The sequence below is a fragment of the Agelaius tricolor genome, unplaced genomic scaffold (genome assembly GCF_023055355.1).
Source record: "Agelaius tricolor isolate 1412-34295 unplaced genomic scaffold, bAgeTri1.0.p SCAF_5, whole genome shotgun sequence".
NCBI classification, from domain to species: Eukaryota; Metazoa; Chordata; class Aves; order Passeriformes; family Icteridae; genus Agelaius; species Agelaius tricolor.
Window position 1 is genome coordinate 32,135,136 of NW_027269265.1, and position 15,459 is coordinate 32,150,594.

A 15,459-nucleotide genomic window follows, 5' to 3' on the forward strand; every position below is an offset into this window, starting at 1 on the left:
AAGAAGAAAATGCAATAATTTAAAAATCTAAGCCTGAAAAGTATTTGATTAAAAAAATGTAGAGTAAACATTAAGTTTTTTACTTTTTTCTTGAAACATACTTGCCATTTTTCACCCAGTCCTTCTGCCAACTTTCTGACTGTGTAGTACAAACAGCTTTTCAGCTACTCCTACAATGGGGCATTCAGAAAAAGATGCATGTGCTAGTGGCACCTGCACAGCCAGTCATTTACGGCAGTCAAGGAGCAAGTGAACATGCCAATCAGATAATATACGCAGGTTGGATAGCTATATATCTATCTGCCTGTGTGTGGTACCATAGCTAAAGTCAGGGCAGCAGGGTGACTTGGAGGCTGATGTGTTCTTCAGGGTACATCCATTTTCTCCATAGCAGGAAATTGGTTTTGCAATGGTAATGTGTAATTGACACTGATCGTATAGTATAAAATAAATTGCTAACTTTCTTAGCTTTAGTTTCAGATTGAAAAGAAAAATTAATCTGAAGCAGTAGGCTTCTCAACATCATATCTCTTCAATTATTTTTCTTGCAATATAAATATATGCAAATATATTAATATATATAGTTATCTCTTTGCATTAAATGGATTATGTATGTGTATATTTGTATATATCTATATCTATATGTGTGTGTGGTGAGTATATTTCTTAAATGCAAGCAGATGACTACAATGAGACTTTTAATCTCTGAAACTGAAAATATTAAGGCCTAGGGGATAGTGACTAGACATTCTATTAGAGCTGTGAAATAACTCTTCTAGTGTTTCTAATGAAGACCATCTGCAAACAGCTTTTTTTTTTTTTTTTTTGTTCCAAAAAAGCATTCAAATTGTTTTTAATCCAGCTGAACTTTTCAGGGATTAGCTATTATGTTTTCGTTACTCCTTTCACTGACAAATAACTTTCAGGAGCAATTCCATCATCAAACCAGTTCACCAAGCAGAATATTTTGTTTCATAAATGGGAAAAACAAAATCAAAGAAAAAGCCCAAACACCAAAACTTCCAAAGAAATCACAAAACCAAAAAATCAAAGGCAGTCTTCAACCTTTCTATAAATTGATCTTAAAATTGTCTTATTTTATGGAGTGTGCAGTTCTAACTAATAATAATAATTTTCACAGGGTAGGATATACAGAATATTCTGGATATTTTACCACATTTTTTTAACACTAAGCTGAAAAAGTTGTGAGAGTCAAAACCATATTTGTGGTGTTTCTGATTGATTCATTATTGTCTTTTAGGAATTTACCTAATTGTTTTAATTTTCTGCAGGGGAAATGTAAGCAAAATTAGCAAATAAGTGTATGATACATATGAAAAAAAACAACAGAAAATCTGTAGGCTTTTCCATTCTGACCTTAAGGAAATTTAGCTTACACTTTGACTAAAGGATTTTCTGGATTCTCCATAACTGTGTTCTTTACAGAAGATTATATCCTTTTATTGATTCACAGGAAGCAGAGGAAAGGTGCCATTGCAGTAGAATGCATATGAAAGGGAAGATAACCAACTGATGGCACATTTCTTTTTTTGCCATGCAACTAACCTCCCATGTTCTCAGTTCTGTGTCACTGTTAGAGGAAATATAGAAATATATACCCAGAAGTACAATGCTCCTTCTCTGTGCCCATTTTCAGGCAGGAAGTCTGATCAAATGGTGATTATAGACTCTTTTGGATTAAGATTCAGAAATTTTAACTGCTAGACCTAGAGTATTATTTCTAGTCCTCCAGTAGGTTTATAATTATTTCAGCATTGAAAAAAAACCAACAAAAAACAAAAACAAACAAACAAAAACAAAACAAAAACAAAAAACCCACAAACAAACAAAAACCATAAAAAAACCCCCAACAAACTCAAGAAAAAGAAAACTATATAAAACAACTCCCTGTCCCCAGCCTTAGCATTTCTATATGCAGGGAAAAGTTGTCATCTAATGGAAAGTTCAGTACTTCACTGAAGTCAAAATGAAGTTACGATGATGTATTTGAGATAATGGACTTCTCCCAGATTAGACATCAAAATCAGTATTTCTTTTACACATTACTGCAATCCTCTGGTGGGGTGTTTCTGATAATTATCCCAGTAAGATCCATAGATAATTGAGAAACAGCCTGTTTTAATTTACCTTTCAGATCCATAAACTGCACCACCATATCATATCAAAGAAATGCTCAACAGTCCTGGGATATTTGTCAACAGAAACCAAACCACGCTTTTCCACAACAGCTGTGTGGAGCTATGTGTGTCCAAACTGCTTCCCCTGGTTTTGTTAGCCATTTCCTGGCCTGGGAAAGAGACATATCTGTGGGGTTTGGGGGGGTTATTTGCCATGGGGCTCCCCTATAACATTACAGTATTGCGGATAGGTAGCACAGGGAGAGAGAGGAGCCATGGGGCCGTGGAGCACTGGGAACCTAGCAGGGATGGGCTCTACCACAGCAGTAACTGGTGGCAGCTGGTCCAGGCCCACTGCTGTATTTCACTGTGCTGTGCACTGACTGGTCCATGGTGGCTGTGTAGAATTACTGCTGACAAAATAGCATTGGGTGAAGGTGTGTGGTGCCAGCCATCAATGCAACAGGGTGCTTGGTGCCTGCTGTTCTGGGTTTTGTATGTGACTGTTTGCTAGGCAGATTAGGTCATCTGACAGCCTAGAACTTGGTATTCCATTGGCAGTGGTGGAGCAGAGTCTTCTTTAAGGGAGAGAAAAAAAACTTCACTGCTTTTTCAGTGAAAAGCAGGAAGTGAGGAGGAATGTATCACTTCTTTAACACAGAGAGCAGGCCTGCTGCTGCTCTGGAGGTTTCCACTCTTTTTATAGGTTACAGGAAGCTCCAGTTCCTTCGGGGCTCTACCCAGACTCAGGACTAGTGTGGGAGCTTGTGCTATAGCAGGAAGGATACAGGTTGTGCCCACCATAGATGAGGTGTGCATGTGCCAAGGCATTTTTGAACATTTTTGAGAGCGTGGAAAATTATTGCACACAGTGGTTCAGACTATCTCCTGTCTTATTGGATATACACTGGCAGACCAGGAAAATTCCTGGGGATCATCCACACTAGTGAGCATACAGAAAAAGAGGTTTCCTCCCTGGGATTTCAGCTAGGGCACGATACTGTGTGCAGAAAGAACCGGACACTATGTGCATTGTCAGAGAATTTGGCCTCAGGGGAACGAACAGGGATGCTGTGACAGGATACTGCAGACACAATGACTTATATTTCCAATCAGGATTAATAATTGTTCAGGCCATCAAACATAAATAGGTGGTGTTTAGACAAATGAATTTTATATCAAGCTTTTGGTCATATGCATTCACGCGCTGCCACATCAATTGAAAGCAGGATGAGAGCCATCAAAGCAGCAATAGGTTATGGGCAATCTGACCTGATGGGTCCTGGGAAAAGTGTAGGTTTCAGTGCTGAGTACACAAATCAGCTATGCTAAGCCTGCATGGGAAAAGGACAGCCAGAATATATTGCTCATCAGTATGGCATGAGACTAGTCAGTCTGAAGTTCATGCACGCACACAGTGGGCACACGCATACTCCTCTGGGTTTGGGGGTTGGTTTGTTTACTGATGTTCTTACAGCTGTGTTAGCAACGCCATGCCTCCAAGTGTCTGAATCTGTTACTGATACTGAAACAACGATAACCAGGTACAGAACTCTTTTTATCTGGAAGAGATGGATGCCATAGGGACAGAAATCACAGATCTACAATCCATCAAATAAGGCAGAGGAGAATTCACTGGTTCTGACAGCTCTCCTCCCTGGCAAGCTGACTACTTGGTCCAGAGGTCTGATGCTTATTTTCCTTTTCCTGCTTCTGAGTCATATAGATTCTTTCCCACCATGATTAGGTGGGAAGCACACTGCCTGGGCTGACATGACACTTGTGTAGGTGGCACCTCTTCATGTTGTTCATGCTCATATTGGCTTTGGAAGAACATTTGGCAAAAGCCATCAATTATGTGCTCTAATAGAGAGAATTTGGTGTGAAATGTAGGTATGAGATAAACTAAAATATATTCAGCAAATGAAAGAAGTCTCCATTGCAGCAGCATAACTCACAAGTACAAAGCTACCTATGCCTGTGAAGTCATTGGCGTTGAAGTACAACAAAAATTGAATGTGAAAATTTGGCTTGTGCATATATATCTCATCTCCAACTTTTAGACTTCCATGGAATTAAACTCTAAAACATTTCAGTACTTCTGTTAAGGAGCAAAACTTAGAATTTAAATTAGTCACAGTTCTAAATCCATTAGAGATTATGTTGATGAGATTTTTCAAACTCCTGATTTTTAGAGTAAGAAAACTATGAGCAGCATGAAAAGTGGATTTTACCCTCTATTTGCTATCTTATTTAGTAAAAAAGCTTGCCAGGGCTCAGACAGACTGCCAAGATTGCAAAGGCTAAGCAATTCAGAAATGTGGGCGTACCACCTGTGCCTCTTCAGTCCATGCAGGGCATTGGCATCTCATTTGGAGGCAAAACAAGAGGAAACCATTTCTGACTCACTGAGACAGGTGGAGGAACAAAGCAGTGGCTTTGGCTTAATCATGGAATTGACTAGAGGAAAATTTTTATTGCCAAAGGATACACTCTATTTGTGATCAGCTCCACTGTTCTTGGCTAAAAAAAAAAAGAATATTTCTCCTTGATGTTCCCTTGACTTATCAGTACATGAGTGAAGCCTACTTCTGGTGTTGGCTTAGTTAAGAGAGCCATCTTTCTAGGCCTGATCCAAATGCTGCTGCAGTCAATCAGATAGGAAAAAGAGTTAGTAACCACACCAAAATACACAGCGTTTGTTATAGACCTGAGTTATGATTCAGACTAATGGCTAAGAAAAGGATCCCTACATTTCCCTTTGCTTTTTAATTATTAATTTGTATGAGAAACATTAAAAATATCCTTGTTTCAACCTCTTGAATTAGAAAGGTTTTGTTTCCTTCAAGACAGAATTTTTTACAAAAATAAAATATTTAAAATATTAGCAAATTTAGATACAAAATTAATAAAGAAAGATAAGCATGGAAATAAGATATAATGAAATTACTGAAATGAAATGCTCCATCTGCACTCAGCCCACACATTTTTTGGATTTTCAATTTCTGGAAATTATTGAGATTTTTGACTTTCATCCTTACCCAAGAGGAAAAAATGCAAGCAGCTCAGAACTATCTGCAGTAAGAGAAGGGAGTTTCCTATCCTGTTTCAGTTCCATTTGGTTGCCCACTGTTGTGAAGTTATTTGCAATGGGTGACTTATTCCTGTAATTTATAAAGTCCTTCTAATAGAAGAGATGAGATGAGGCAATGGAAGTTGGTAAGGACTTCCTGAGTATGAAGACCAAAGCAGCTCATAACTTGTGTTCCCCCCTTCCCTTCTCTCATCTATTCCTTCCCTAAACTGACATTATTCCTTATACTCTTACTGGGCAGAGACAAGGTAAGTACCTCCTAATACGTAAGCCTCTGCCACACTCAGAGACCTTAATGAAGGTTAAACTTCCTGCAGACTAGGTTTCAAAACATAACTGTATTTTTGAATGCAATTAAAAGTCTTAATGGGTTTCCCAAAGTCAATCCAGAATAAAGAACATTCTTCTTTGGCAACTTGCAAATAATGGAGAAAATTCTAACCACAATGTCTCTGAAGCTATCCCTAGAGTCAAACTGGAATTTTTATTGCTGCACTGCCTTTTTAGTCATGCCACTTTTTAGCACTGTTAGTTTTAGAACTGAAGGATAAATCTATGAGCAAGAGTTTCTGATGCCTTTAGAAGCAGCTTATTCAGCCTGCGTTGTTTATGAACTACAGGTCATTCCATTTCTTTCAAACCTCTGCATTGCTAAGGTTTCCAGGAAGTTGTCAGTCCTATGGCACATATTAACAAGTAATGTTATACACAGCACTAAGGATGGCTATCATTCCATGCTGGTGGAACTTATCCATGTTCATGTGTGTTGGGTTGACCTTGGCTGGACACCAGTTGCCTACCAATTCACTCTATCACTCCCCTCCTCAACAGGCAAGGGAAGGGGAGAAAATAAGATGGAAAAACCTCATAGATCAAGAAAAATGCAGTTTAATAAAGCAAAAGAAAAAGTTGTCCATGCACAAGCAAGGAGGAAAGTCAAAATATTTTGTTGTGTACTTTCCACCAGCAATAGCCAGTCATTTCCGAGGAAGTAGTGGTTACAATGGAAGACAAATATTGTACATAATGAATGGCCATGCTTCCTCCTTTCTTTTATATCCAAGCAGATTTAATCTAGTGTGGAATATCCCTTTGGTCAGTATGGGTCAGCTGTCCTGCTTATCCACTTCCAGCCTACTTGCCCAAACCTTGCCTACTAGTGTGGGTGCAGAGTGTTAGAGAGAGAGAGTGTTGATGCTGTGCCAGTTGTGGGCATCCTTGGAACCAGCACAGCACCTTATTATTTCTTTGCCATATAACTGCTGAGACCAGTTATAACCACTTATATGTATATAGCAGCATTTCAACTGCTACACTTTAAATTTGGACTATTCTGTGTTATTGATGTGATTAGGCATTTGTAAGACTTTCCAGACTCACAGTTGTAGCATGATGTCTCCTTAAAGTCTATGTGCTTATGAGTTGAAAAACATTTAAACTGTAGCTATCTCTTCTGAAGAACAGATATAGAAATATTATGGGAAAAAATTTCTTTGGTTGGTTAGAACCATTAAATCTGCAGTCACTCTCATTTCTGGCTAGGAATAGGAGTAACAACAACAACCCTCTCTTTCCTGGTCCTCATAAATCTGATCCCTATCTCCTGCAAGTGAACAGGTTATAAATAAAAGGGGCATAAATTTATGAGTTCTCTATACAGAATGTTTTGCTCCCATATGAGAATCAGTAATAGCCATCAAAGCACAAATAACATGATTTCACCCTTATGCTAAGCAATGCCCTTTCAGGTTATCAGATGCTAAACATGGTAGTTAAGATCTATCAGAGTAAAGGAAGTCAAAGGGAAAAAAACCAATGACTTCTGCTTTAGGACTTGCTGATCTGTAAGACCATTTTTAATTATACCTAGAAGAGATTAGTTCCATGTGCAAGCTCGCATGTATGTAATTCGTAGAAGTTTACATGGAAAAGCACTCCCCAATAGATACCAAGAGTCAAAGTACTCGTAAGAAGGTCTTAGATGACTAAAATCCAAAATTACATATGCTTATTATTATCCCCTAAGTTCAGATGGTAAAATATTAAAAGGCAAAACCAATCAATTCCCTCTTTGACCAAGACTATTATTTTGGTGTGGTTTTGGAGGATTTTTGCCTGTGTGCATGCACATTTTAAACGCCGTGTCTTCATGTGTACATGTATATTTTCATATGTGACATATATGCACATACTGATGTGTATGTATAAACCATGTATCTGCGATATATTTGAAGTATCTATTTTGCATACAGTTTGTCGTTGGGGTTTTTTGTTTGTTTGTTTATTTAAACCCCTTATCAAGTTTTGACATTCTCAATTTTTGCTTTCAGGAGTCCTAGGACGAGTAGTGAAAGATGCATGCAGAGTACAGAATGCATCTCTGGGAAGAAATAAAAGAAGAAAAACAACACTACAAAAGCAAACTGCTTCCATGACTTGTCCCTCTGTCTCCCACCAAGAGCTGCTGGCAAACACAATGCACACATTGGTTGTAGGACTATGTCAGGCATATCACAGTTCTCAGATCGGGATCTGTGCATACACATAGCCATGCACACAGTCAAAGTGTCAGTAGATAGTGTGATTACAATTATGACAAGAGCTGACTTGGATGCATGCCATGTCAGAAATTTGATGGGCCAGGCTGTGGCTTGGAGAGCTGTGTTTTGGTATGCAGAGTGTGTTATTGCAGGGCTTTCAGAAGTGAAGAGATGACTTTGCTTTGTGACTGGTTCAGGAGAACAGTTAGGGAAGAGCTACTCCCTCCCTTTCCCTCTTTGCAGATACTGAAGAAAGTTATTCCACATACCCTGCCATATGAAAGACTGCAGATGAGGACAGTCTGAAGAAGCAAGATAGAAACCAGGGCATTCACTTTGATTTTTTTGAGTATATGCCTTGCTAATCTAAACCTTTTGAAGTTTCATTAATTTCCTTTGACCTTACAACTATCCATTGTATTTTTTTTTGTTGGATTCTTTCTTTGAGGCTTACTAACGAACAAATTATCCCTAGGCTGATTTCATATGGAACGCCCCCCACCTTTCTCACCAAGCATTAATATGTGTAGGGCTTTTTTTGTATTCCTGACCTCTGTGAAGCAAACCCGTGGCCAGTTTGCAGAAGCAGTCACCATGTTGCTTAGTGGATTGTTGCTTAAGGGGATAAATTTGGTGTCCTGGCAGTAGGGTAAAGTATGGTTTGGCAAATATATTTAGGCTTTGATGCTATGAGTTGTCCTTTCCAAACAAGAGTTTCTGGGTGGTATTTTGAAACTATGTAGCCTGCTGCTGTTTTCCTGGATATGATAACACTGCAACAAGCCTGTTGTGTTAGAGGCCATGCTGTATGAATACTGCACATTTAATGATCTCTTCTTATGACCTTTTTTTCCCAGAAGTGGAAATGACAACAAATGAGCTCACGCTTCAAGGACTTGTGTACCTCAAGGTACTTTGGAGCACAGCCAGGGTCTAGAGAGGAGCAAACCAGGCCCATAGTGGGAGCTGCCAGAGGAGAATATCTCACCCTCAGCCTGTCTCATAGGTGACCCTTGGCCTTCCAGCTGGTTGGCTGGTGAGAACCTGAAAATGCCACTTCCACCCTTTTGGCTCAGAGTTTAGGTGTGAAACTGCATAACTCCCTGCTCACTATGAGAACTTTCCTGCATTTCTGCCAAGGGCCATGGAGGGCACACTGGCTCCCTCAGCCCGGTGCCCCCAGCACATGCCACCCAGAGCCCTGTGGCTGATCACTGTCACCCAAAGATTTTGATCCAGCTTGGCACATCATGGGAGCCTAGCTCCTGGAAGAGAGTGAAGGGGGATGCAGGAGACCCAGGGGCTGTCCCTTCCCCTGGGGTACTCCCGCAGCAGCGAAGCAGGGCCTTCCCCAGAGCTCCTGCTGCCTCTGGGCCTCCTCTGGCCCTCATTGCTAGCATCCCTCACAGGCATGACATGGGCCCTCATGTGGTCAGCAAGGAGCAGGATCTGGGAACCCAAAATGCAAATGTTCCCATTGACTGATCCATGTTGATGTGCTGAAATGGAGAGATGGTGGAAATGATTCCTTGGTGGTGCCTCACTCAGGCTCACTGTGCTTGTCCTTGGATCTTTAGGAAACCCTTCTCCTCACCTGCCCAATTATGCTTTGACTTGCAGTACAAAAATCTTGCTCACCTAGTCCTCAGGTAATAAAACAATTTGGCCTTTTTTGTTTAAGTTCTACCAGGTTCAATTTTCTATTCTATCTTCCAGAAAGAGGTGAGACAAAATCACTCTGCAGAGTAGGTCTTCACATATTTTGGTCTATCTAATATCTGCCAAAAAATGATTACACGTGGTCCTTGGCTGGGGTGAGGCAGTGACATCTCATGTAGAGGAGCCTGAGGTTGCAATATGGTATGCCGACTTGATACGGGGACTCAAACTTCAGCAGTTAAGAATAGCAGAATTTTGTCTTCAGAAATGGACATTCAAAGGAAACTGCTTTGCACAGCATCCATGAGTCTCAAAGGCAGAGAGAGGGGAGATAAGGTATTATAGAAGAAATCCCAGGACTCAAGACATTTCCAAATTAAAAAAAAAAAAGTAAAAAAGAAAGAAAGATAAATATCTGTCTTTTTCAACCCAAATCTTCAGGTTTAGCTTTAAAAGCACTCCATCAGAGAAATTCAGCATTTCACTGCAAGACAAGATTTTGCACAGAAATCTATGATGATAAAAAACCAGTTTAGAAATGTGAATATTCCAGTCTCTAGTCAGTTCCAATATTCAAAATAGTCAGTTCAGGGATTAAATAGTGCAGGGCATTTTTATGGTTTTAGCCTATAAATTGTGAGATTCATCTTCACATAGTATCATACTGATGATCTGTATTCTAAAAGCCTAGATGCTCTCTCTTTCTAGACAAAGTTTGAGCTCACACCTTGGGCAATGTTGTCTTGTGAGTTTAATTTTCATATTGTACTCTTAAATGGACATACATTTTTGGCTGGAGAAGTAGGGAAAACAATAAATTTCAATGCAAAATTTATTACAGTTCCAGCATAAAATACGTAGTCATGCCAAGAACCAGAAACTTATATATTCAAGTAGCTCTGGGGAAGTAATTTTCCCTATTTCTGCTGCTGGTGCTCACTGAGCAGATCTAAAAAGTTCATACCTTACTATGCCAAAAGACTGCTGGCAGACATTTTTTTTTACATGAAACAGGCAGTCTGTAATTAAACACTTGTAGATGGCTGAACTCAGTGAGTTATGAATGCTCTGGGACATATAAAGAATCCCTAGAGCAAGAACTGATTCCATCATTTGGGTCAACAAAGCAAATGAGTTCTAAGCATAATTTAATGAAGTCTGCAAGACAACATAGTTATACTTCTCTTGCATTTAAATGTTCTTATGAGAACACTGCACTTACACAATGTCTTTTAAAAGGTGGGGAAATGAGCAAGAAAGGAACATTCTTCATGTTTTAGTCAAAACATAACAGTTAATGCTCCTAAAAGGACAGTTCAGACTAAAGGACAAGTGTGAAATCTGTAGAAAATACCATAAATTCTTCTGGAGACAAGATCTGAGTATTTCTGCCTTCCCTCCTGCCTCTGAATAATACCATCCCTCATTTCCACAGATCCTGAGAGACCATTTAATTCCTACTCTTTAGCTCTGCCAGTACTGGTGCAACTTATATTAGTAGGTCTATGGTAAGGTTGACCAGCTGCTGACTTTTTGATTGCCATTTTGTCTTGTGAACCATAGATGCTTTGCAGCAACAGATGAAAGTCACAGGGAATTTTTACACTGTTTGGCTGAGAAGAAGAGCCAAGATTTTGTGGGTTCTGTGCCACAATAATTGAGCTAGGTTGCTTTGGGATCTTCACGTCATGAGGATCTATCAGTGCTGGTTCAGGATATAGATCCTGATCAGTTCTTGGCATGTTTAGCACAGGTGCAAGTCTCCCATCCTGATTCCAGTTTCCAAGCAGCTTTCCATTAGCTCAAAATCTGACGAGATATTTATTGAATAGGTATAAATATACATATAATGCCTTTGACACTCCCTAGGAAGGCAGCATGACTCCTGTTCATGTGTGAGCAAACTTAAAACGGTTTGGGAAATGTGGAATATTTGGATTTGATTTAAAAAAATATATTTTGACATTTCTGAACTGATTTTTTTCCTAAACATATTGGTCTCTGAAAATGCCAATTTGGGATGAAAATAGTTTGGAAAATATCAGCCTTTTTCCCTAGGAAGGAAATTTCATCTGTCAACTCACTGTATCATCCAAAACAAGTCAAGGGCAGAAATAAGCAGAAAACACATGTCCTAAATAGGTACCTTTCTGTCTATTGCTGAGCCCAAGGAGTTGAGCTCAAATAGGAACCATTTGGCATGGCTGCTTGCCTTTTTTTTAATGGCCTAATTTTGCAGCAGTAGCCATGACTATCACAACAATGAAAACAAAGAAAAACATGGAATTGGACTCAGACTTAGCAAATTCTGTCTGCCCGTTAGGGGAAAGTCCAACCAAAACCTTCACTCCCAAACACACGCTAAATTTTCAGGAGGTTTGCCTAGGGCTTCATAGCTTCTAGCTCAATTTCATGTCTGCTACCAGTAATTGTATCAGATCTGTTTATGAAAAACAAACTGCAGGCTTCCATATTTTTCTAGCAGATTTATATTCTACATCACCTTGAAGTTATTCAGTTACAAAGGAAGAGAAAGAAAGTGTCTTTAAGCCAAATTCTTTGTCCTCATACTTTTGGCAGCAGCAGGGGCTTCTAAATTAGCTTTTGTAGTTAATCCCAACAGGTCATGCTGCTGTGGTTTCTGACTTCCTTTCAGTTTGTGTGACCATTGACAGTTGTTCATTCAGGAGGAAACCTACTTTATCCTTTCAACCTACTGGAAGCAGGCTCTGCTGAGTGCTTCCCTCCTATTCCTAATGCCAGGGCCTGCACAGTGCCCTGCATCAGTTTCACTGTTGGCAGCTCTCATCAGTAGTTGCAACAGAGGACTTCTTCCTCAGACATATATAGATACTTACAGTTCTTGTTTATTAATGCACTAAATAGCAGTCAGAGAAATAAAAATGTATTATTCACCATCCTGGCTGATCTTTCCTTAAGGAAACACTTTTTCTGCCTATCAGTTAAAAAAGACAACTATGAAAGAATGCACAAAACAGAGTAGGCATGATACAACCATTTATGGGTCTCTGAGAATAAATATGTTAATATTGGCTTACCTGCTTAATAAAGGCTCAGGCTTTGATCTTGGACACACAGCTTTGTAATTTCCCACTATTGCAGCTGCTGATGAAAGGCAACAGACCCTCTACATGGAAAGGTGTCTGCTCTCCCTTCCTTCCTTCCTTCCTTCCTTCCTTCCTTCCTTCCTTCCTTCCTTCCTTCCTTCCTTCCTTCCTTCCTTCCTTCCTTCCTTCCTTCCTTCCTTCCTTCCTTCCTTCCTTCCTTCCTTCCTTCCTTCCTTCCTGGTGTTTTGCAAGATAGTTTTGTAGTTACCTGTACAGCTGTTGGATGAATCTTTTCAATTCCACATATTGGGCCTCTTTGCCTTCTTCTCCCACTTGAAATAAGTATTTTTAATAAGTCTTTCTTGTTTACAGCACGGTTAACATTTGAATGGAGAAATACTTTAGGCAGAAAATGATTGCTGACAATTGTTATTTTCTTAAAAAAAAAAAGTTTCTTTCTTGGCAGAAACATCTGTGAGAAATGGGATCCTCACAAACATTTGGGAAAAACTCTACTGCCAGCTGCACACATCAAATTATTTTTCCCTTCAAAACCAATAACTAACTATGAAGATGTAGAAACCAAAAGACTGAACTGCAAACCTTACTCATGTTCTCACCATGCTGGAAGTGAGTGCCACAGCACTGCCAAAGTACCGGAAAGCTGGAGGTGCTCTGAGGGCCCCAGCACAGCTGGGACCCAACAGCAGTGCCAGGTAGCAGAGATGTAATGGCCTGGCACTGCTGGGCTGCTCCTATCTGCAGAAAGTTGAAGGAGTGAGTTTATTACACATGGGAAGAGTGATGCTGTAGATGAGACATCTCAGTCAGATTTGAGACTGTTCATAATTCAGAGTAAAATGGAGGATAATATACAACATAGAGCTGAATGTACTGAGTTCTTTAAAGAAAGTTTCTGGACATAGTGCTTGATATTAGTTTCATGCACTCTGTGCATGAATTTTTTTTTTAAGCTCGGAACTGGTGAACTCTGCATGAGGGAGAGAGATGATGGACACAATCACAACATATCCTTTTCCTTCTCAGCTCTCTTCTTTCCAGTATAAAAAGCATACAAAAAACCCTAAAAGGAACTGCAAGTGTTTGCAGTGCCAGGAATGAAAAGTTTTTCTTTCAGTTAATTTTCTGTGCAGAATTTGAAGGAAAAGGTGGAAATAATTTTTGTGGAGGAAAGGCAAGCTCTTTTCATCTCCTCTGAGAACTAAAGAAAAATTGAGCTTTAACTTCTGGATTGGAAATACCTCTTCTGTGAGCAATCTGATAAAATTTTAAGGGACAAATTTGAGCTGTGATGGATGACTTGTGGTTGTGACTTTTCAGCAGAGAGGAGGAAAGGACATTTATCATTTCAGACTCATGGAAAAATCTCATAAAATAAGGACTAGAGTGGTAAACATGAACATGAAATTACTCAGGTTTTTTCAAATGCAATGCAAAGCCTGAAAATGTGACCAGTAACAACCAGGCAGAAAAACTCTAAATTTAAGTAGTCATGAGAAGCTGTCCTGTTATAAATGGCTTTAGGAACCTGTGGGGAAAAAGTACATTAGAATTTTGAGCCCAAGTCCTAAATAAATTCTTGATACACTCATTGGGTTACATATTTCTGTTGCTATTTTTATAAATTTCCTTCCCAGAAGAGTCTGTTCTGGACAGGATGTCTGACCTCCTGCATAGCTCAGGCCACACAGTTTCACCCAGCCATTTCTGCATTAAGCCCCAAAACCTGCAGTTGAATCAGAGCCTGTCTTTCACAAGGGCAGGACTTTTGCACAGAAGACTCCACCTGATGGTTAAAACTGTGGCCAGTTGTTTTTGCTGTTAAGAACTTCTGCTCTGTTTCTGAGATGAACCTTGCTTCAGCTGGCCTTTATATTCCTTGGAATACTAAATTTAAAAGCTTTTAAGTCTTAGTTAGTTATTAGGGATGACTGGTACTCCACAATCCATTAATTGAATGTAAATGCCAGTGAGGATAGGTTAAGGCATGAGAAACATCCCCTCTTCACACAGTTGTCCACTGTTTGGCATTCTGTCATATCAGGTTCAACAGATAAAGTAATCTGCAGAAGATGAAGGTTTTAGGAATGGAAATGTGGTGTACAGAAATCTTTTCTCTACTTTTATGTGACCTTCATGATAATCAGAGATGTTTCTGGAACAAGAAAGTCATTTCTATATACTTTGTAGGAAACATAGGTGATCATGCTTACTTATAAGCAATAATTGCAACTATTTAGAATCAATAAGGAGATTTTATTTTTTTCAAAAACTTTACTATGCACCTATCTACATACAAATAATTAAAAAAACCCGTCTTTTAAGGACCAGTGAGAGAAGGAAAGATATGTCAAGGTCTAAACATCTTGTGTTCAGACTTGTTTAAAAATTTAGTGGCTACCCTGAATTTTGCATTGATTTGGACTCACACTTATTTTACACAACTCCTAAGTTACCCTGTGATCTGCCAAACTGAGGAACAGACTGATATAAGATTGCAGTCAGATGCATTTGGATTTTTTCTTTTTGCTCAAGCTTCCTTATTTTTAACTTTCCAGAGCTGAAAATAAATAATTTCATATGAGCTAAGATTTTTTAAAAATGAAATTCACATCAATCTAGGGAATAAATCTACTTTAAAAGTACAGTTCTAGTTTTGGCTACACATCTCAAGGTTTTCCTATTACATTTTTGTTCCCTCCAAGAAGCACTATAGTTCTCCTGTCTGAATTGCAACTCTTGCAAAAGAAATATGCCTATTTCTTTTCTCCAAAATCCTATTAGAAAGACAGCTCACATCTAACAGGAGTATTTTCATCTTGCTCTGTAAAAATGTCTGGTATTAGTATGAAATAATATATCATGAGCTTATTAGTGTGCCTGCCTCAGGCCCTGCAGACACTGCAGCCTGGAAAAATGCCTAATGACATGCAGCCATG